The 24,270-nt window shown below is 40.0% G+C and overlaps 1 protein-coding gene and 1 long non-coding RNA gene across 2 annotated transcripts in view; one reads left to right on the top strand and one right to left on the bottom strand.

Moving 5' to 3' along the window:
• TAFA1 (TAFA chemokine like family member 1) overlaps positions 1 to 24,270 on the bottom strand; it is a 210,019-nt gene that overhangs the window by 7,705 nt on the left and 178,044 nt on the right. The window lies entirely within an intron of this gene.
• Positions 3,952 to 14,934, top strand: LOC110482034 (uncharacterized). Its single transcript, XR_002467354.3, has 3 exons — positions 3,952 to 3,977; positions 8,249 to 8,271; positions 14,859 to 14,934. It is a non-coding gene; the product is annotated as an uncharacterized LOC110482034 (long non-coding RNA).

Genomic DNA, 24,270 nt, shown 5'->3' with positions numbered 1-24,270 from the left:
CTGCAGATCCTTTGAGTTCTATTTGATTTCAAAGTTTTACACCTCCAGCTCTGTTCAAAGAGGGAGGAAAACACTTCAAAATGAATCACAGTTTGCAGCATTTGAGATTGGGCCCGGGCCCACCTGTAGGAGGAGGGGAGAACCCTTCCCCAGGGACATGATGCAGCTTTTCTATGTTTAGGTTATGTCACTTTGAAATGAGCTGAAGCAGTTGGGTCAAATTGCTCAAATTAAGATGCTCCCCCTCAGGGTGGTTTTTATTCAAGAACTCCCAGATCCCGAGGAACCTGAGCTTCTCAGTGACCCAAACCACTTCTCTGGAGTGAGAATTCAAGATTCCTGTTAATCACCAGGCAGCACAGGCTGTGAGTGCTCATGTCATGCTGAATTACACACCTGTAGCATTCTGGAGTGCTTCTCATTGTGTTCTTCTCACTGTATGGGGAATACACAAAGCACAGGAATTTCTTCATGCAAGGCTGAATTGACTGAGACAGATCCCTCTGCCATGGGGAAAGGAAAAGGATGTGGAACAGAAGAGCCTTGACTATTCCTGCTCTACTTCTGTTTTATTTCAGTGTTGTTTTTTTTTTTTCCTATCATCTACTAGGTTAGAAAAAGGGATTGTTTATATCTGTACTATTTTCAAGAAAATGCCTCTTTTATAAGAATATTTAACTCTTGACATATCACCAATGGAGCTGGGGAAAAAAGCAACTTTCTTCAGGAACTTCTTGAGGTTTTGCTTTTCAGCCCAAATCACACGTTTCTAAAATCTTCTGTTTGCAAAGCCATAGAATAATTTTAATCAAAATATTTAACTTTTGATGTATTTAGTCTGCATGGATTAACACACACAAAGAAGCATTTGGTTGAAATGGCATTTGCAAATCATGGGCTCCAAATAAATAAACTACAAATAAAAAAATCTGAAGATCAGATAGAATACGGGGAAAAAGCAATAGAATAGCTTATATTTTCTCATGTTTACACAATTCTATTGCATTTTAAAATATATTTGTTCCCAAACAGAATGCCCAAAGCCTTAGGCAGCTGCAGGGAACTGCCAGTTTAGCTTGGATTCAGCCTTCAAAGTTCACAAGAACCTTTGGTGGTTGCACAAGTGTATTGACCGTGCTTTGATTTGCTCTTGTTATCATCTGAGCACAAAGTTTTGATCCATGTAGGCAGCTGGCTGGGGAAAAGTTTTTCCCTTGAATTTCAGCATCAAAGTATTCTATTAAGGGACAGTAGAAATGCACTAAACACCTTCATATATCTACACCTAAAAGATCAAATCAACATGGAAGCATTAATTGTTCAATCATCCTCCTCTTGAGTCAAATGAACTTTGCAAATAATACACAATCCATTTGATTAAAGATGCCTGTTGAAACTCCTGAATTTATTATGTTTCACATTTCTCAGTCTTCAAGTTCTTGCATTAAACTGAAGCTATTCAGTTCCTCACAGCTGTTTTACAGGTGATTAACAGGACATGGACAGAGAAAATGTGCACACACAGCCCAGACACTCACAGGCAATTGTTTCTGTCATTTTTGCTACTCCTGTCTGTAGAGAAAATGCAAATTCTTTTTGTTTTGTTTTGCAGATAAAATTCTTCTTAACTTTTCTGCATTTGTATTTAGGAAATTGCTTTAACAATATGACAGAGTCTATATGGCACAAACTATAAAAACATTATATTTAACAATATAACAATAAGACCATCCTCACAGAGTAACAGATAAGTTTAATTCACGTTTATGGAATACCCTGAAATATGGAAACAGAGCAAATTATCATCATGAATTTTTCAACAGTTTAGAGGGAACATGCTATGTATTAAAATGTTCCAAGATTGTTTCTGCAGTTGCCATTATAAAAGCCACAGCATCTTTCTTTTTGCCTGTGATAAAGTGGTCACATTTTGTTTATACAGAAATAGAATACAAAGGAATGGAGACATGGATTGTGGCTCCTCCTGATCACAGGTATTGTGTCACTGCAAGGGATAAGAAGCTCATTTTCACAGCCACTATGAGACTCATAGCAGCCTGGGAAAGTTTTCCCTGTAAGTACAGAGCATTCCGTTTTAATCTCGTTTCCACCAGCGAAGATTGATATAAATAAAATTTAAATAGAGAACACATTTCACAGATGTCAGAAGTGAAAAAGACTTTGTCAGCTTAATGAAAAGGTATCAATTTTCTCCACTTTATTCAATATATTGTGAGTCATTTTCTAAATGGATTAGATTAAAGGAAAGTTCAAACTCCCTGTGAGAGATTCTTGCGCTGATGGAGATTTTGGCAATAGCAACAGCACAGAGGTGGGTAAAATCTTTCAAGTAGTTTATCTTTTTTTTTTTTTTTTAAAGGATATAAACTAGAATGGGAAAAACTGTAACCTGGTGCTCATCTATTCCTTATACAACAAAATCTCAGAGAATTGAATGAGACATGCAGTTTCTCTTAGTTTATTGGGATGTCATGGGGAGCAGAATGAATTACAGGGGTGGGAACACACTTTCTGGGAGGATGAGAAAACTGGACTGAAAGAAAGTGTCATCTGAAGGGTTATGTATTTCATAAACAGACTGAGATAGCAGCCACTCTGGGAGCTGTAGAGAAGAAATCTGATAAGTTAAAGAATACAAATCTGAAACAAAAGATTTCAGGTTGAATATTGCTATCTGGGAGAAATGCAGGCTGTTTCCAACAGGGAGTCCAAACTATCAAACTCTCTGCTTTAATTCAATCTTACTCAATTTTACAAGTATCAATCTAATGCTCCTGCAGTGCAGTGCTTCACAGACTTTGAGAACAGACCTCTCATAGCTCTGGGAAAATGGACATTTCTCCTGTTTAAAATACAATCACAGTGCAATCAGTCTAGCAAGTGGTGTCTCACATCTCTAATTGCCTCAAATTCAGTCTTGCTGAGTTAATTTAATATTTTTTTAATTGTAGTAAACATTAAAAAGACATCAGCATCCTAAACTTCTTTTATTTTTTTGAACACTCTGATCTTTGTGATATTCTCCAGGCTTTAAAAAATGTTTTATTAATTCACTGATAGAATTGAAAGAATTGAAGTTTTAAATTTTTTTTCCATTCAGAATTCCTGATTCTCCATTGCAAAATATTCAACAGCTAGAGTGTATTTTTAACAGTGTATTATATGTGTGAACAATACTGTGGGCTGCACCGTTAAATATGAAAGGGCAGATTAGATGCAAAGAATCCATGGACAATTTCATTGGAAGATCTGCATAAACCAGCAAAAAAGGGTGCTAATTTGACAGCATGGGAAGAGTCACTAGTGAAAAACCACTTACACTGCCATCTCCTAGTAGCCAACAACTGCTATTAAATTAGGAAATTAGTAAATTAGGAAAAATGGCCATAAACATGTTGTGTGCTTTCCTTGTGACCAACAGAGGTAGGGGTGGCTAATGGCCTGAGAAGCAGAACCTCCCAAGGTTTGTTTAATCCCAGCTCTGCTTCTCACTCTCTTACTACAGGTAAATCATCTCCTTGCTATACCAGTTTGCCATTTGCGATTTTATTTACATGGAGGAAGAGTTATTCTTGCTGTGTTTCCTTGTATGTTGCCCTCTGTTTCTTCTACCCTGCTGAACTTTAACACTGAATTGCAGGAGTTTGGGAATGACACTTTTTTAACTTGAAGAATGAGTTTCTCACTTACTAAGAAAATAAATTAAAACATTAAAATTACGTGAAGTGCTGCCAGAAGGTCCTTAAGCACATTCCTGCCTTTTGAGCTGAATGGAGATGGTTTCACACAAAAAAGCTTTGATTTTGCCAGGTTCTTGCCCTCAGTGCTGTTTAGATTGAGAGCATCAACTGCTGCAGCCTTGTCATTTTTAATGTCCCTTTCTTTGCTGCTTAGACATGTGGCTGAGGGGCTTCCACAGCTGAAGTGGGACCAGGATTCCTCATGGGCACTTCGTGGTGAGTCCATGTGCATCTTCACTTCGTGGTGAGTCCATGGACAGTAACAGCACCCTGGTCCTCTGGGCACCTGTAACATGTGCCCAGCTGTCCAGAGGTAAAATACTGATTTGTTAGCCAGGCACACAGATAAAGCACCCAGAGTTTCAGGAGAACTCTAGAATTTGCATAACCATTTGCTGAGTTGGGATGATCTCAGCAGCAATGACAAGGAAAAGAAATCAAAATGTTTCTCAGCTGCTCACAGCTCAACTTGTGAGATTTTTTCAAAGTCTGGGATTTTAGGAAATACAAAAATGAAGCCAGCAAGGAGCTGTCAGGATGGGAGGTCTCTTGTGGCACTCCTTTGGGAGATGCCAGTGGGTCCTAGGCCAGTTGTGCTGGCAGCTGGCTCTCAACCCTGTTCTCATTTGATAATCCTGTACTCAAAAAGTGTGGTAGGCTTATTTAACCTGTAATTATTCCACATTCCACTGAACTCAGACATTACTAAAGCTTGACACTTTTTCTCTGAAAGTCATGGATCATAGTTGGTATTCTAACAGAACCCTCAGCACATTATCTATCAGGAAACTTGATTTCTGCAAAGGAAAGGCAGAGCAAGCCTCAACAAAACAGATTTTTGCAGATATCTGTGGCAGAGAGAAAGGACATGAAATTATAAAATAAATCATGTATGATAAACTTGTCTCCCCAGAAATGCATAGTTATTCTATGACCTTCCAGAGTGCTATAACACAACCTTGTATTTTCTCTTGGAATTTCATGAATTCTTGCACAGCAACAAATATCCAAGGCAAGCATCAAGCTGCCAACTTTTTTTGTTGCTTTACATGTGTGAATTTATTGGTGGTTGACATAAACGCTCTGCAAAGGGAGTGGGGCATTTGAGAACAACCTGCTGGCACTAATGAGTGCTAATGAGGCTGATGAGAACATGAAATCCAAAATTTAGGGAGCTGATGTGAATGCAGGTGACTGAGGATCCCCTCCCAACCTGTCTGGGGTTCTTTTGCAGGTTAGGGAGACCCATTGCTGCTATTTGTTACTGAAATTTGGAACTGCATCCACCCTTCCCAGCAGAACAAAGCTGAGAGCAGGCTGCTAAAATATTTCTGCAATGAATAGATGCTATTTACACCCTCTTTGAATGACTTCAGATAATCTAGTGAAAGTTTAATCTTATTGTTATATATTTAATGAAATGCCAATGAAATGCAACATCTTTATACATATTTGGAAATACAATTGGAAACTACTTATAAATATGCACAAACATGTTTCAGACCAGAGTTGAGAACTGGTGTGCCATCAAAGAATTAGATCTCCATGCAGTGGTAATTTTCCAGGAATAATAATTTATTAATAAAGTAAATGAGCAAGCTGAAATGCAGAGTGAGAAGTGTCAGGCTGTGAGATGAATATTTGGAGGGTACACAAAGGTTTGTGGGTGGCCTTGGAGTGCTATTCCTCCAGTGGCTGCTGGGACCCTCAGTCATATATATATATATATATATATGTAAACCAACAATCTGTGTTTAGTGTATTTTCCAACAGTTACTGGAGAAGCAGGGGAAAAAAAAAAACCTCAGTTTTTTCAGAATTCAGACCAAATCTGGTGTCTGTAAAAGCTGCCATTTGTTCAAACATGAGCTCCTGTGCTGCTGGTGTTGGGTCTGGGGATGTGGAAGGGAAAAGCTGAGAAATGGGCTTGGGATGGTGAAAGTCTATTGTGAAATTTTGACTGAATGAGGTGCCAAAATCACAGCCTAGCAGCAAAGTACTCTAGGAAAGAACACTGGAAATGAATAAATTATATCATTGTAATGCATTTATAAGGCATAACAAAGCATGCATAATATATTGGAGGGTTATCAGTTATGAAATTTAATTCTGGTGTGCCACTTGGGTAAGAATTGTGTAGTGTTTCTCTCATTACCAGAGAAGCTCTAGTTTCTAGCTAACAGAGAGAATTCCTGTAAATAAATATACATAGAAAATTCTTCCTTCAAATCCACAGAAATTAATAGGATATAATGTGATTATGTGCCACTAGTCAATGAAAACCACCTTTTTTTAATTGATTTTTTTTTTGGTGTATGCTTTTCCAGTGAAAAGATTCTTGTTTTGGCTTTCTTTTTGAAATGCAAGCTATTATATTGTCCCTCTCGTCCTCTGTGAAAAATACTAAGTTCTTTGTGCTTTAAAGACCTGTGGCTGGAACTCCAAACTCAAAAAGTGCTGAAATATGTGGCTGAGATTCCCCACTCTGCGATGGTGGGGGCTATCAGCTGGGTCCTGGAGAAAGCAAGGGAGGGCAGGAGTAGTGGCAAAAGAATTGAAAGCATGAAAGAACCTGAGCAGTAAAAGGGTGAAAGAGAACAGGTTTAAATTAGATATTGAGAAGAAATCTTACCCTGTGAGTGTGGGGAGGCCCTGGCACAGGTGCCCAGAGAAGCTCTGGCTGCCCCTGGATCCCTGGCAGTGTCCAAAGCCAGGCTGGACAGGGCTTGGAAAAACCTGGGATAGTGGAAGGTGTCCCTGCCCATGGCAGGGGGTGAAGGAGATGGATTTTAAAGGTCCCCTCCTATTGTAAATGCAGGTGAACCCAATGGGAAGAAATTATGATGTCTGACTCAGTTCAGAAGGCTGAATGATTTATTATAACTATGCTGAAATACATTAATATATTATATAAAAAGGAAGATACTAAACCTTCATACAACTTTCTCTACCACAACTCGTGACCCTTTCTGAGTCCAGCCCCAGGTGGGTTGGATTGGCCATCAGGCTCAAACAATCCTCACCAGAATCCAACCAAACAATCACCCCAGGTAAACAATTCTCCAAACACATTCCACATGGGAAAAACAAGGAGCAGAAATAGAAATGGTTTTATCTTTCATTTCTCTCTGTGCAACTCTATGAAAAATCTTGAGAGGGAGAAAAATGTGCATGCCACACCCTCCAACCCAAACCATTCTGTGATTCTATGATTCTGTATTTCTCCTAAAATCCAGATGTCAGGGAGTTTTTGGGAAAAAAGACTGCAAAGAGGTGTGAAGTACATGAAGCCATTTGATATTCTTCCCTTAAAATGGATGGAAAGAGGATACTAATCAGACCTGGAAGATTCCTGGAGCAAAATCCCAGGGAAGGGTGGGAGCAGCCCTCTGCTGGTGTTTGTACCCACCAGATATTTCAGTCCAGCTACAGAATTTTGTTTATTCAGATCTCCACCAACCCAAGCCCACCCTGCACGGGGTCAGGTGCCCTGTGCTCCCACTGCAGGGGATGATTCCACGTGAAAGAAAAATTAAGGGAGGTTTCATTGTTCTAATGATGGCACTCTGAACTTGCACGTGGTGTTTGCTGCTTTGTGCACAGTGGTACTGAAAGGCAGAGCCTGCAAAATTCTTGAGGAGGTAGTTTAGTTAACTTGCAATTATCTCTGCTGGGAAAAGACAGTAAGGTCCAAATTCTCTTCCATGAAGTGGGAATTGCTGTGGTATAAATAACACACCTTTAGAGCACTCCTATCTCCACAGTCCAGAAGAGCACATTTTAAAATCAGTGTGGAGGAAGTTGTTTTCAAAGGTCAAGTTAAATGAGCCAACTGGAACTACACAAGGTAATTACTGATTTATTAAAGGTGTTGTATTCATTCAGCTATCTTTGTTCTGTGATGTAAGACAAGTCTAATTTTGTTTCGAAGATTAAAGGAACATTTGTTTTTTGTAAACAAATCCCTAGCTGCTATTACAAATTACATCATGCATAATCTTGGCATGATAGATTGGGAGATATTTCAGTGCAACAATGCCAGTGCAATTGGAACAAGAACTGTGAGACTGAATAAAAATTGATGAATTGAGCACACAATATTTTGTATTTCATATCATAGTTTAATTACTGCTTCAATATGCATGGAATAAGAGAAATAACTCAATTATAAAAGCTTATCAGCAAGACTTACAAACAATGAAATTCAAGTGTGGATATTAACCTGACCTTAACTGACAAGCTTTCCTTTGAAATGATGTTTTCCTTCAGTGCTCATAATGGTTATTTACTCTGAGACCTTTTACAGAGCTGAGAAGTCTTTTAATGGGCACTTGAAATTTCATGGCCACGCTGCTATTGGCACAGCTCGTGCGTTTTTACCTCCGTTCAATTTAAGTCTGAGTTGCATTATTTTAAAAGATAAAATTTCACTACCATTCATAGTATATTTTCCTTTTTTTTTTTTTTTTTTTTTTTTCCTGGAAGAGGCCCTGGATTTCACTTCTTCTAGGTAACTCTTTGCTACTAATAATTTATACAATGACCTTACCCTGTTGTCCTTAGGAGTGAATAATCCTGAATTTATACAAAGATCATAATTTCCATTGTAACGCACAAGAGGTGCTCTTAAAAAAATAAGAAGGTGGAAGGAGCTGGGAGCCTCAGACTCCAGGTACTCCAGGAATCTCGTGCCCACTCTGCTCAGGTGATTCTCAGCTATGAAGCCGTAAGCTCTGTTCTCATCATTACAAAAGGGAGTTTGTTTTTCACAAACATCTGTCCTTGTTCTACTTGATCTCATTAATGCTCATACAAAATGAATGTACGTGCAGCCTGAGCGTGCCCAGCGCAAGCTCTTCGCAATTACGAGCACGAATTAGTGGAAAAGGTTTTGCAGAATGTGTTCAGCTCTGCCAGTTACAAAATGTATGCAAGCAGGAGCCCTGCAAAGACCAATAGCTAAACAAAGACACTGGGAATTGCTATAGTTACCAGAAAACTGAACAGAAAGCTTTAAATGAAATTTTATAGTTTTTATATATTTTTTTTTTTTACAATGTCCCTTCCTCCACCATTTTAAAGCCCTTTAAAACAGAACAAGGTTGAAATAGCTGGGTTTTCCTTCTAAATATTAATCTTCAAAAAATACCTGATCAAATAGGAAAGATAATTGCCTAGTGAGCTCCCTAATTCTGGGCCTTATGATGCAGTCCTTCGACTTCATATTTCTAACTTTCTGCTTTAATAGTGATCACCAATAGAAGAGAAGGTGGGTGAATAAGAGAAGCAGGTCAGTGGAAAAGTGCTGGGAAAGCTGTAAAGACTGGCTGTGTGCAACTGGTCTGAGCTGTCACTGCTCAGAGAGCTGAGTCCATCTCTACAAGTGCTCTGGGTTTATCACCCACCACCTCAGACACTCTGAGACTTTACAACTGGAGCATCTTCTGGTCCATCCTGCATGGCCACAAACTGATTATACCAAATTGTCACAGGATCCATGTGCCCACCTCATGAGGCTCCTCAAACACAGGACAATTAAGAAAGAAGCACAGGGTGAAGGGGTTCATCACTGGACATCTCTTTCTATTTAATAAATTTAATTATCTATTACCAAAATTCTGCAGAAGCACTTCTGTCCTGACTGGCACCTGCCATTTAGAATGTGTAATGACCTTGACAGGCAGACACGACCAAATGTGCACAGAGATGGGATCCAAAAGATGGGAATGTTCACAGAGGGACTCTTACCCACCAGCACTGCAAAACTGAGAGCTTCAAAAGGAAGCTTTCTTCCATCCAGAAAATAATTCCCAGAAAAGTTTAGCCAGAGAAGTTTCTGCCATTCTGCTGCTGCCATTTTGAGTATGATTCTATTTTTTCCATTTCATGTAAGAAATCCCTTTGCACTGCTCAGGCTGACCTGCCACAGACTCTCAGGGTAGATATTTGATATTCTTTCCAGCACCACTTACAGTATCTGACTTCTCATTCGATTGATCTGTGTGAGTGATTTCTCCTTGCACTTGCTTCTGGCCTCTCCTTAGCACCAATCCTTCCCCTCTTGTCAGTAATTCAGTCTCCACACCTGTGATCCCAAAGCTGAGGCTGGAATCTGATGGCTCCCCCATAAGACACTGAGCACAGCTAAAGGAATGGTCCCATATTGATTGTCACATTTAGTACAAACACTCTAAGATACAAATGTTGATATCTCTTTGACCTTTAGGTGCTGATTTTTATGTTTTTTGCTGCTCCTTAGACAAATTTCTCCTGTCCCAGACCTTGTGATGACAAGCAGCTGAAAAGGCTTTCTCACAAAAGGCAATCATCAGAGTTCTTTAATTTAGCTTTCAACGAAGGTAGAATATAATAATTTATTATGAGTGCTTTTTGCATGGGCTTCCTCAAATATTTATAAATTCATTTAAATAATTAATACAGGAGTTTTAATAAACTGTTTCTATTCACAAAAGGAATGTAATTTGCAGAAAGGACAGTTCAGGTGCTAGGAAACACGGGTAGACCACATGAATTAAAAATAATGGTTTGCATCAAAAGTTTGTATGACCTTTTTACAAGTTGTCTGAGGTTGTGTTCCTGGGGTGAAAAATGCTTCTATTGATCTGGATAAATTGCGCACTACACAGGATATTTTAGGGAGGGAAAAAGAACAACTTTCTATTAACTTGGGGATTGTCAAGATCAAATTTTATCCAAAGAAACAAAATATATTATGTTAGCTATGTCAGCAAAAGTCTCCTTTTTTCCCCCTTTTTCATTTTTTCTTTGAGAAATTTTTGCTACATGCTATTTTCAGGAAAGAGAAACAAGTTTTTTATCCATTGGAACATGTCTGCATTTATCACTACATTATTTTATCAAGCATAAGGAATCTAAACCAGCCTGTGATCATCCTAATATGAATTATAACAATAAAATCCTATTAACAAAAGCAATTACTTCACAGGAATGCAGCCAGTTAGAGCTTTCCCAGCCTGTCTGGGCATCACTGAATTCCTCTCTCCACCTCTGGTGCCGAGTTGAGCACCAGCTTTTGTAAGATGTCAGATTCCAGTCACTGAGTGTTGAAAGGGAGAAAGTCTCTCTCCATCTGGTTCCTCCCTAGATCCTGTTCCATTGGGATGTGGGTGTTCAGTTCATGCTGAGGTGAAGAGTCCCTGAGCTCAGCAGGCATCCAGGCATGGCAGGGCTGTAAGGATGCAGGGAAAAACCTCCCTGCCTTCTCCTGAGAAACCAGCCTGGACCTGATGCTTCATTTCTGCCCTATGACCTTAAAGCACCTCAAAAAAAAAAAAAAAAAAACAAAAAAAAACAAACAAAAAACAAACAAACAAACAAAAAGAATTATTACTTTCCACTTTCCATCCTTAAGCTGATAAGTAATTGCTGTTGCTGGCATCATTTATCCTCTTCAAGGTCACCTTTAAACTTTGCATGCAGCACCTGAGTGCAAGGGGCTGGACACAGCTCTTTGTGAAACAGGTCCACGAGCTCCTCCTGTTCTGGCTCTCCCTTATTCCCTTCTCCTTTCAGATACCAACTACTTTCACTGCTCCAGGCATCAACTCAAAGTCACAAGAACACAAACTTTTCACACAGAAATAGGAGGAGGAAAGGAGGCAGACTTTTCCCCCCTTCTCTTTTCTCCCCTCACCTCATCTGTGTAAGCACTAAAACCCCCCACACACCATCACATTTAGAAAGGCAATCACAGCTATTTCAAATACCAAACAAACCCAAGCTTATCTTGTAACTTCTTCTGCTACCTTAAAACTCAGGGGTGCTATGTTCTGCAAACACCTCCTCTTTGCATAGGGCACTAAAATCTCCAGCTCCAACCCTGGAGAGAGCACTGGCAACTAAACCAAGGCAGATAGCAGGGAAGGAGAGCAAAGTATGCAAATTTCACTGGGCACACTATAATTACTAATTCATAGCAGAACTGATCACAGTATTTCACGCTTATCCCATGTAATTCAGTCACAGCAGTATTCATTTCACTATTAATTTTAATAGAATAATTACCTTTATAAAGAAGAAAGAAACTACTGTTAGAGGGTCAGATCCTCAGGTGGGGAAGATATGCTGATTTATGCTAGCTTGATGAATTTTGTAATCTTCCTTTTCCCTTCATTTGAAAGGAATTCAGTAATTGACTAGTTGCCAGACTTACCAAGATAATCTATGCTAAATGAAGGAAAATAAGAAGACATGGGGAAGCAAAGACACGCAAACACTTAATGGTAAAATTTACATATCTGCATTTGAATGTTTATGCGTGTGCCTGCCTGGCAGACACACAGACACACAAACACACAGACACACAGACACACAAACACACAGACACACAGACACACAAACACACAGACACACAAACACACAGACACACACACGTGCCCAGCCAGCTCCCAGCTCATTCCCAACTCTGTCTGGCAGCAGCCACAGTTCCCATAGTGACACACAGTGCTGAATTTATAATGCTTTGTGTCCAGATTCTGCTCTGCAAAATGGCAAAGAGGTGGGGATTCCAAGATTGTCCTGTTTGAATATTAGCAGACAGAAGGGTTTTGAGTATGAGCTGTATGAAAGACTTAAAAAATGAGGAGCAGGCAGCTAAATTATTATCTCAAAATTAGGCAGGTATCTCAAAATTAAAGAGATATGCAAATCAATTAAAAATTTTGTTCATGGTCACCAGAAAGTTTTGCTAAGAATACTTCATAACCTGTAGCTGCCATAGTTCATGTATTTTTGAAAATAAGCTTAGACCTCACCCCCCTGCCACTTGCTGCCCTCACAGAGATTTTGTCTTTTCTCCTGTTTTTCTGGACATTTTGTTTCCTTGTCCTTTTTTTTCATTCTCCTGGCTCATAGGAGCAGATCTGCCTTTAGTCTGGAGTGGTGTGTCAGAGAGGAAGCAGAAGATGTTATATTAGAACTTGCCACCATGAGCTGCTGGGCAGCTTCTGCATCTGCCTCTGGCCATTAAGCATCTTCAGGTGCTGCAATTTAGATACTTCAAGGTGCTGCATTATACTATAATGAATTGCTTTGTGAATTACTACTGAGATTAATTGAATTTATGGCTCCATCTTGGAGAATGTGTCCTCTTGTTGTGATTAAGATAATACATTGACTGAAACAGAAGTTAAAATACATGTCAATTCTGACAGACAGCAGTGCTGTCATTTAAGTTTTTTACCTCCAAAAAAAAAAAAAAAGAATTTCAAGATAATTGTTTCCTTTCTCTCTGTTAGGGTTTTAAATTTGAGTATTTTATTTCAGGGTTCTGTTTAAATTGAAACTACCACAGCATTATATGCAAAGAGAAACCAATCTCAGAGGGGGAAAAAAAGAAGAACCAAATATAGATTAAAAAGCTGCCTCTCCAAAGGTTTTGAAATATGAGAAGCCTGGCTCTGCATGTAAGATTAATGACAGCTATGTGTGTGATGAATAGTTCAGCTGAAATCAGGGGAAAGTTTTGCCTGAAGTATCTCCTGTTCCAAGTGTTGAAACCCTGGTATCACCCAGCCCTGCAGCAGGAGCATCCTGTGTCCCAACTGTCCTGCTCTGCACAGACAAGTGAACAACAGAGAGAAATAACACCTATGCTTATAATCACTCACATCACTTCATGGCAAAAACATAACTTTTCTCCCTGGAAATCTCTTTTTCATTATTTTTATGCATGGTAATATATCAGCTTTGTTGGCTTCTTCATAAGAAAGGCAGACACGGCAGCGGTGGCAGAGGCTTTGCTCACATCGTGGCTCATGAATGGAGCTATTCTTGTACTTTAAATAGTCACTATTTTCCTAAAGAATGGACAAAATGAATATTCAGTTACTGTGCATTCAGGGCCTCAATTTGTGGCCAGGGAGCATTCGAGGCTTCAGTTCTGTGTTGGGAGCTCATGGGGAGATGTGAGATCTTCCAGCTCTGCCTCGCAGGGAACAGCAGCTCTGGCCAGGGGAATGCAGAAGGGCTTCTGCAAGGAAGAGTCTTTAGTGGCTGATGTGCTTCAAGATTTTGTATTTTAATATAAATTAATAATTCAAACACTATCAGATTTTTTCCCTATTAAAAGCAGGTGGAAATAGTCAAATTAGGACAGCTTTTGGTCTCCAAAGGCTTCTGTAGTAATGCTGCAGCCAAGTTGGTGTCTCATGACACCAGAGCAGTTTCCTGTGCTTTTTCAACACTTCTACTGCAAGGATCTCAAAGTGCTTTTCAGGCCCTACCTTGACATTGTAAAATCCTGCCAAGGTAGAAGGGAAAGCATATTCTTGTCCTTGGATCACTGTGGATTGTACAAGCTGCTCTTGCAGGACATGGGGGAAAATGGTAAGAATATCCCTGATCCTTCAGTGAAAATACCGGGTTGTATTTGTGTTCTCTGCCAGAGAGAGAAGCAGAGGCAATCCTTTCCACTTTCTGTGGGCAGGGGCATAGAAAGGAGGTCATGAGTTCCTGATGAATGGCTGTAAGATTTTATCTTGCTAAATAAGAATAATTAAAAAAAAAATCTGACCCCAGAAAAATCTCTTAGTGTACACATGTATATTTCTTATTTCTGCTTGGGAGGAAATTCTCCAAAAGCTAATAAGTTATGTAAATTTATTTTTTACACTCATTGTATTTGGTCTTATTTTCAAATGGAATAAATATAAGAAAATAAATTGTATAGATAGTGCTTTAAATTGTAATATTTAATTTAGAAAACCACTGAGGGCAAGTTGTTTAGGTGCCCAAACATAGAATTTAGGTAACTCACAGAAGCCCCCAGTCTTTGAAAGTGAGTTCTAGAACACCCTTTTGCATTAAGGGGAGCGAGGGAGGAGCAGGCTGTGTCTGCAGCTTCAGCAGTGCAGCAGAAGTGTGTCTGTGCTCCTCAGCAGCCTGCAGCACCCACCAAAGCACCACTCAGCGTGATGCCAAATGGCTCCCCTTGATGTACACCTGAAAAAACTACACAGGATGGGACAGAAAAACATCTAGACAAAGCTGTGAAATGGATTACCCATCAATATATATCTATATCTGCATATCTAATTCTGTGTTTTCTTATTCCAGGGTGCTGAGAGAGATGGGCAACAGGGGCACACCTTTGCAGCATCTTCTCCACATGCAGAGATGCTGGGAGAATCACAAGGCAGCCAAATCCTTGCAGCAAGAGCTTGCTAAACTCTGATGAAGCAAAAGGGAGTCAGATCAGCACAAAGACAATAGAACTGTCTGTTTAATATCCCTAAGGGACTGGTCTCTCAGCAGAGCACACTGCATTATAATTGTGTTCTGCAGGGGGACAGTAAAAAATGGAACTATCAGAAAGGGCCATGGATGCCTCCTCTGTCATTTTGAAGAAAACTAGAATTGTAAGAAATCAGCCACCCTGTATGCAAAGGAGGGTCTAAATGTACTGGAATAAGATTGAAGAGTTGACATTTAAATTGCAAGTCTGACATTTTTATGCATTTTTACATGCATGCTCTCATGGCTCTGTGGGTAGATGGAGGGTAGGAATGAGGAGGTGATGCCATCACCTCTTGATGATGGCTTGCAAAGGCAAAAAGAGAAATTGTTATTTATGGCAGTGCAGAACCTATCTTTTTAAAGTGCTTGTCACTCAGGACAAAGATGCGGAAATCTCCTTGTTTTGCTGAAACTCTTGGAAAATATGTGTAAATACGTGGCAAGGTTTCACACATATTTCCAGTGATGCCATATAATATCCTTTCCATTTTCAGCCTGTTGTACAGCTTTCCTGCAGCCATATTTAGTTCTGCTGGCCATGGGATAATGGCAAAGCTGCTTCCAGAAATGGAAACTTCCCTTCAGCTCCCCTTCAGCAGAGTCCAAAGGTCTTACACCTGCCAGCACTGATGTTGTGAGAAACTCCAAAGTGCCACCAAAACACTCTTTAGACTGAATGACAAGACAGAGTTGAAAAAAGTTTATGCATAGAGTCAATGCACTCAGTTTGAACAGTTATGCAAAGAAAATATTATTGCCTGAAACTCCCAAAACTACCTTGCAAAACCTCTGAAGAGCTGTATGTTTTTGGCAGGTTACTTTTTTTCCTTTCTTTTGGGTTTTGGAGCATTGGTGTTTTTGTGTGGAGTTTTGGACCATAACTAGAGTTACTGCCTGGTACAACTTCTTAGTACTGCAAACAGCGTGCACAAAAAAATCCTGCTTTCCAAAACATCTTGACTGACTATTTCTCAGGAAAGCAAGTGCTGAGCAGTGGATAAAAATGGTGCAAATACACTTCTGGATTTAGGGATCAGAAAAAAACCTCACAGCTCCAATTCTGATCCTTTTACAAACACAGCAGAGAATAGAGAGAGCAGCAACAATTGCAGTGCCCATCCTAACCACGATGTGAATTGTGTATTACCACAGGCAGACTTCTGCCAAGGCTCAGCACTCCTCAAAAAACAAAAACTCACTGCCCTGACTGAACTAGAAGGTAATGACTTACAAATGTGCAAGACAAATAAGGGTAGAATTGAGCATTAAATCCACCAGCATTTCATAACCCAGGATTTCTTCCCAACCAGTAATGCAATCTGTTAGCTTGCTAATTTTGATCCTGTCTTTTTCTATCTTCTTTGTTTTCGTGGTGAGTAGATCTGATTGAGAATTAGTTTGCTCCATTTAATCCTAATTCATGTGTGTCCCTGAAACTTTCTACCTTGTCTGCCTGTCCTGCTGTGGTACCTAAAATGCAATAATCTATGGTTCACAAAGCTTTTATGATGACAGCAAGTCAGACAAGGAGCCTCAACGGCATCAAACTATCCTTATAATAAACCTCAACATAAATGTTGTCTTATGCACCTCTCCTCTCCAACAGGGCAGAGTTGTTCCTGTAGGGATTTCCATGGCTGTGGGCAGCAGTTTTTCCAGCCTACCATGTGTGTTAGCTTTCATCTGCACCAGAGATCATGGAAGAAGAAACACAGATAATGTGTTAGTCTGGAAGCAATGCACCAGGGATATCACAGACAGATTAATCTGGCGCCTCAAAGACAGCATAATTCATTTGGATGAAAAGGGGATTCTCCTCAGTGAGACAGAGAAAAATCTCCTTTTATCTTTATCTTGGCAGAAGAGTGAAACACGAGGAGAAGCTCTTCATGGAAATGGGAATTTCTTGTAACTGGAAATGGGAATGCCATTATAGCTGCTGACACCCTCCTGGCCAGGGGCCCTCAATTAGCCCCATGTCCAATTTCCTCTTTGGCCACTGGCTTCCGTGGGCACCTGGGTTGTGGTTCAGTCCCCTAAATATACAACAGGCACAACATCACCTCTTCCTCTTCCCAGTATAAAGGCCAGTGATGTGATGGACACCAGTGGAACAGCCAAAACAGAATTGCAGCCTCTCTGGGGAGCTGGAACTGCAAACCTTCCACAATTCCTGCTGGACTGTAACACAGACAAACAAATCTTCCCTCTGCAGAGGTTAAGTCCAGGCCAGTGATGGTCACAGGACATCACTGCAGGTGGTACAGCTTCAGCACTGTCAAACTCTGCCCTCCAGCCTTCCCTTGGAAAATATATTATTGTAAGCACAGGTAATTTCTTGTAACTGTCAAGAGGCTTTATTTTTGCCTTCTCCACTGTGATGAATTCCCTGTTAACCAGAATAATGTGACAAGGAATAATTGTCAAAGAGGTAAATTCATACTCAGCTCTTTTGATGATTTGGCAGTTTTTGAATTTGCACAGGCAAAGCAATGCTTTTTTTAATATATAGGACTTGACTAAAAACAAATGTGCTCCCAGTAAAATACCCATTATACACATTTTATAATGGAAAGAGTTGTGGACAGATGTAGGTCAAGATTTCAGAGCAAGGATCACTCATTGTCACTCTATTTTGAGGTGGGTTACTTGCCACTCCCTGAAGGTACTTGGTTTTCAGATCAAGTATGGGTCAACACAATGAGACTGCTATGAAGGTCTGTTCATTTGGTGCATCATTATGCTCCACTTCATAAAACCTCAAGTAGGCTCCTCTCAACTCTAACTGCTATTTCTGCTGTGAAGATGAGCAGAAGGGGCTACACTCATTTCTCATCAGGAACCTGATTCAACACTCCAGGAAGACTCCCATTAGCTTGAATGTGAATTGCCTGATGCCAATACAAAGTTATAAATATGGAGCAGCACCACTGGCACAGAACTGACACCGTTGTAAGATATTGAGGTGTGATTACCTTGGCCTGTTTTATTCTGTGTGCTGCTTCAGTAATCCACTTTCTGAGGCCCACCAAAATTTGCAGTAATTCCCTAATTTGCATCAGATGTCTATCCTCCACTCAATGGCTGTTTAATGGCCCTGTAATTCCACAGGGCAGTGCCACTGGGCACACGGCTTTGGCATGGGGCCACCTGAAACACGGTGTTCCCTCTGCAGCATTTTATTAGCAAAAGGCCAGGTAATGGAAAGAGCGCCCAAAGAGGTGTAAAAATAATAATAGCACTGAGATATTGATGTATAAGGGACTGGGTTTAGATTACAGCAGGATAAGCAATACTGAAATTCAACAGCAAGTTAAAAAAGGTATAAAAAATTTTACTATAGAGGGAAATGTGAGACAGAGGGAGTAACAAACTGAGGCTGGAGAGAACAAAATGTATCATCAGCACAAGGAGGCAAGAAAGTGCAACACTTCAGCTTGACACCAGCCTTTGGCAAAGGCAATTGTTTACATTGGTGTTTTTCAGGCAGGAAAATAAGAGAAATGAACAACTTGCCCAAACAAGCTGGGAAAAAAACCAAGAAGAAAAGCCAAGACCAAGGCTGTGGTCTTCATTTCTGCTGGCTGCAGCGCATTTCCCTGGAAAAGGAAATGATATGGAGAGGCACTGGCCTGAGAACCCTCCCCTGGAAACACTCAGGGTGTGGAGGTGGGAATAGAGACCAGAGAGTTCCCCCAGGGAAACAAAGACCAAAGGGGCAGCTAAGCCAAAACATATTGTGTCACTAAATCATGCTGCTTTCTTGGAGGCATGAAAATTAATCAAGACAGAACAAAAAGTGAGTATTTGATAAAATGTTTAAGTGGGCACACTCAAACTACAAACTATTTGCATCAACTAGAAGATGAAACATTAGTTTTCCATTATGCTGCAGGAAATAGCAGCTTGCTAAATAACTCTTTTAACTTTCCTCTGGCACCTATTGATTATATCCAATAGAAATTAAGAGTAGAAGGCAATTAAGTTCAAAATTTAATGGTGTTCTGCTCCTGTTAATTTACTGCCTGACCTGATCAATACATTACACTGGATAACAATCTATTCCACCGAGGCTTGGTTTTGCCAATGTCCCTTCCACTAAAATTACAGTAATGACAAACAACTCAATTTTCAGCAAAAAATACTCACCACTGCACACCCCCCTCCAAAAAAAAAAAAAAAAAAAAATTAAAAAATTAAAAATTGGATTCGTCATTGTGGTGGTAAAACCAGCAGCTTAAAACTAAACTGACTTTTACAACGCAGAGCTTGGACTTCATGAAAATATTAGATAAGCTACAACCTCAGCCAACAGAACCCTCTGGAAATGGAAATCTCAAGCAAGTTTTAAACATCTCACATACACCGCAGTACAAAAAACACCGCCTTAATCTAGAAGGCAAAATTGAAGTGGGAAATTAAAGATCAATGGTAGTGAAAGCAACAATATTGTGCTGTTGTTGTTCTTTTTTCTACATAATAGTTTAGGTCTCCAGGTGAATACACACGGCACAGACTTTATGTATAACCAGCTCCATCAAAACCTACAAGCACAAAGTTAATTTGCATTAGGTTGCAGGTTTTTTTGGTCCTTTCTCCAAAACCTTGTAAGCACTTTTAAAATAACTAAACTGTTTCCTAAAGGAAACAAGGACATGGTGACATTTCTCACCTCCTCCTATTCTCAGAGGTGGCACGTGCTGGGTCCCTCAGTGCCACGCAACCTTGAGTGGTCTTGGAGACCACAGAGATGCTCCTGCAACCCTGTCCTGCAGGCAGAGCCCTTGGGGTGGACAATCCACAGGGTGGCCAGCAGGCCAGTTCTGGGAACTCAAAATGTCCCTCAGACATTTTTGGAGGTTCCAGGCCCAGGTCAGAAGCATTTGAGACCCTGGCAGGCAGCTGGAAGCAGCTGTGATTTTGGGTTTGAGCCATGGAATGATTTATCAACCTTGCAGGAAGAACAAGAAGTCACAAAAGTTTAGATATTATAATAGAAGTAGTTACAAAGTAAAGGGAAGAATTTTTTAGTGCTGTACAGGGGGGATTTAGTTTTGTACATGGAGGTCAGAAGATTTAAGATTGAAGGATTTGGGCCTGTACTGTCCTTCCTCTTTCTTCTTCCTTACCTCCATGTTCTTGGTGATGTTGGCACTCACAGATTGGTTTAGAGTAGAAAGGCACCATTTAATATAGGCAATAGGCATTGGGGGAAAACTGTAAACACGTAACACGTAATGTACCATATAAAAGATAGAAAAGCACCATTTAATATACGTAATAGGCATTGGGGAAAACTGTAACCATGTAACACGTAATGTCCCATATAAAAGATAGAAAATCACCATTTAATATACGTAATAGGCATTGGGGAAAACTGTAACCATGTAACACGTAATGTCCCATATAAAAGACAGCAGCAGCCCTGGGTGGGAGAGAAGAAGCAGTCGGGGTCAGAGAGGATGTCAGGGTGTGTGTGTGCCTCTGCCTGAGCTGTGAGCAAACCACAGCAGCCCCAGGAGAAAATCTTTTAGATAACTTGCAATAAACTGTCTTGAGACTGAACAACAGAGACTGCTGAGCCTTTCTTTGGAAGTATGTGTTGGAGGAGAAATTTTTCCACCACACGAAGCCACCCCTGACCTTGGGTGGTCTTGGACAGCCAGCATTTCTCTGGAGAGGCAGCCCCTACCAGACAATCCCATGGGACCGACTCTCCCCGTGTGTGTCTGAGTGCTCACACTCTTGCCTATACAACTGGCTGACTTGCATCACTTTTTTTGCCAAAATTCAATGTGTCAGCATAAAGTCAAAACAAAATATGATGAGGTTTTCTGAAAATATCCTCTTTGCTGATCAGCTGCATCCCTACTGGCATTCACTGTGTAGCCAGCACACCATTAATCACTATGAAACATTTTCATTTATTTTGACACCAAAGAGAAATTGGAAGAATGGATATTTTTGGATGGGAATGAAAAACAGGCTGTAGGAATATCTCCTTTTACCTTAGTATTTCCCCAGACTTATTGTCAACCACGACCCTGTGGAACTGCTCCCCACGCTCTGTTCTTATCTCATCCTTCACATGTACAATAACACTAATCTGAACATTGTACATCTTTAATCTATTTATTGTGCCTTTTTTCAGGTTTCAAAAATAAGAAAACAAATCCAAATATTTGAGATTATTTACTGCATCCAGTATTACCTACACAGCAAATCTGCTGTGTGGCTTCTCTTCACTCCTGTCTTGCCCACAGCCCAATTTTTCTTCTCACTACCTGAAGCCTCTGTTCCTGCCCTTGCTGGATGCATGACTTGTTTTGCAGCATAAAATAGTAGAATGTATTTTTTTTTGCTAGATTTCAGAGTGCAAATATAGCCCCCTTGGTCTCTGCAAAACTCCTGGGAAGAACCTCTCAACATCTATGGTGTTGTTTTCTTAGTGAAAAAAACCCTAAACCAAAATAATATGGTAATAATTCCAGAGACCTGTCATTTTTAGCTGAAAAATTATATAGGAAGCAGCAGCATCTACATTATTTGACATATTGTAGTGTGCCATGAAGTAAATACAAGGGCAGACATAACCAAAAGATGTTGTACAAGCACGACACTACACCAACATGGCTGATTTGTAGTCTACAAAAAGATACATGGAGCAAGACCTAATATTTCAGGAAAAGCTGGCAGAACAAGTGCATGATCCATACCCTGAGCACAGGGATACTGCAGTAAGCCTTGCCCATAATTCTGCCCAAAACCTGTGGACTCAGCAGAACCAAGAAGAACTCTGGCTGGTCCTCCTGCTGCCTCTGACCTGCCACCACTGCTGATGTCCCTGGCTGCACATTTCCTCTGGGTCCCTCACTACTACACACTCATATTTAGCAAGGCAAAGTAAAAAAGTAAGAATACCAGAACAAAAATGTAAGAGAATTTAGCAAAATAACATTAATACTTCCTAAAATGGCATAGACAGCAAAAGCACAGAGCTGCACTCACAGTGGTGGTGAAGATGCAGGTCATTAACATGCTGGTGATCTTTAGAGGGTTTCTCTGCTAATGATGCTATATTGAAATTGAAAGAGCACATTTATCACTTTGTACTTTTAGCAGCATTTAGTAATAGAGACCAGTACATTATATTTGCTTCTTATCTCATACCATGCAAAGCAGAGCCCAGCAAATGCTTCATAGCTAGCAATTTATTTGATTTAGGACTGTATTTTGTGTCCATGAACAATCTGCTAGTTGAGTGTGGTGATTACACTTTGGTTATTTTAGAACTATTTGGTGAAAAAAAAAGTGAAACAGGGGACAGTTTGCTCTCTAGCTACTGCAGTAACATTTCAGTCATGCACCACTGAGAGTTTATTAGCTGGGTTGAAGCCCTCCAGTCTAAACCAGCAAATTTATTCCTGGAACACTGCTTCCACACAGGTCACCATCTGTATGGATTAGACCTGAGACCTGGAGGTTGTTTATAGAAATGAATTTATATGGCTGTTTCTATTAGTTTAATAGTAATCCAATAATAAATTATTCTAATCCCATTTTTCTTTTAAAATGCCAGACTATTTTTCTTTGCAAGCACAGACAGGAAAGGAAAAAAAATCTGAAAAAACCCAACTAATTAAAGAATGTTAAATCAGCAGGGCAAAGTTCTTTACAAGGTTTAATATATAAAAGAATTTACAGACAATTTTTTTTTCCTATACCAAATATACTTATTTTAACAGTCAGCCTGCAATATTTTTGTCATTTCTGCCCCAGACTTCAACATTGAGTCAGAGCAGCATTTTCACACCGCCTCTACTGACTTTTAAGGGATTGGGTTTCCTTCCTTTCGATGGCCAGGAAAAAAGCCAGGCTCGGTGCAGGGAAGGGAAGGGCAGCCTGGCAATTCCCTGCCCAGGAATTCCAGGGCTCTGCTCAGCCAGAACAGCCCCCAGGAGCTGCTCCCATCCAAGCAGGGCTGGGCTCAGTCAGTGCTCAGCCCTGGGAAGCTGCCAACACTAACTTCCTAAAGGTTAATACTTACAACTACATTTTGGCTGATATTTCCAAAGCTGCCTAGAGGGACTGGATGCCCAGTGCCCATTAATTTTAATAGGAGCTGGGCAGGCATGGTCCTTCTGAGGGTAGGACTATTTCAGCCTATTACTGGTGGTGACATAAGGTTTGATGTTGCAGGAGCCTGATTACCTGCTGGGAGCACTGCAGCTAATGCAGCTCCTATATTTTGACTTGAAAATTGAATATGCAAAATGCATGAAGAGTGCGGCTATGCTTACCATAAATAATGAGTTTAAAATGAGAGTGGTTCAGATGGAAAGGGTCTAACCCAAAGCTAGCTACAAATTAGAGTTCCTGATGATTTGAGAAATACACTGATAGGATTCAGGATTTCACTGAAGACCTGTGAATAAGGGTTGTTTCATTCAGAGCTTAAGCTTCTAACCTGGTTTGTCAATTTATTCCTTCTAGTAGGAAATTGTATCAGCTTTCAAAAGGTGCCATGAAACAGTAAACCAAAGACCTGAGTGATTTGCAATTAGGTTTGAATTTTAGGAATTTCAAAACCTCCCCCAGTCATTCTATTTATCCAACCTGGCTACACAAAATATATTTAGACCATGCCTATTGTAATCACAGATAATTTCTGATCACAGTTTCCATCAGGCCATGTGTTAATGAGCAGCTCAGCTGGAAAACTTGAAAACTCAAATTAATATATTTTGCTAGAATCCCATCCCTACTTGTGGACACCAGGGGTCATTGGTAGAGTGCAAGCCAGGTAGGAAAACCATAATTTACTTAATTTGTGTTTGCAAATGCTGTGGGGTCTTTTTTTCTGCAATGATCACAGCGAATTTACAAGGGCTGTTTCAGAGGAGCAGTAGAAAATGATTCTGCAATGCTGCCTCATTATTGCACATCCAGGGAAGTCCAGGATTGCCATCTCTGACAAACAGAATAGATTAAAAATATCTAAGTCAATATTTACAATGGAGAATTAATTGGTTCCACTGCTAAAGCTGATTTATCAGCAGGTTATTGCAAATAAATGAATAAAAAAGAAATACCAATGTCAGTCAACCAAACAATAAAAAATGATTCTATCAAATAAAGCCAAACTGTAACTAAAAACTTCAAGAGAGTTTTTTTGGCCTCTAACATAAAAATGAACTTTATGAGTCTGCTGTACAGCATTTAGCATTTTATG

This window comes from Lonchura striata, chromosome 12, assembly GCF_046129695.1.
Source record: "Lonchura striata isolate bLonStr1 chromosome 12, bLonStr1.mat, whole genome shotgun sequence".
NCBI classification, from domain to species: Eukaryota; Metazoa; Chordata; class Aves; order Passeriformes; family Estrildidae; genus Lonchura; species Lonchura striata.
This window is presented reverse-complemented; position numbering and strand designations above follow the sequence as displayed.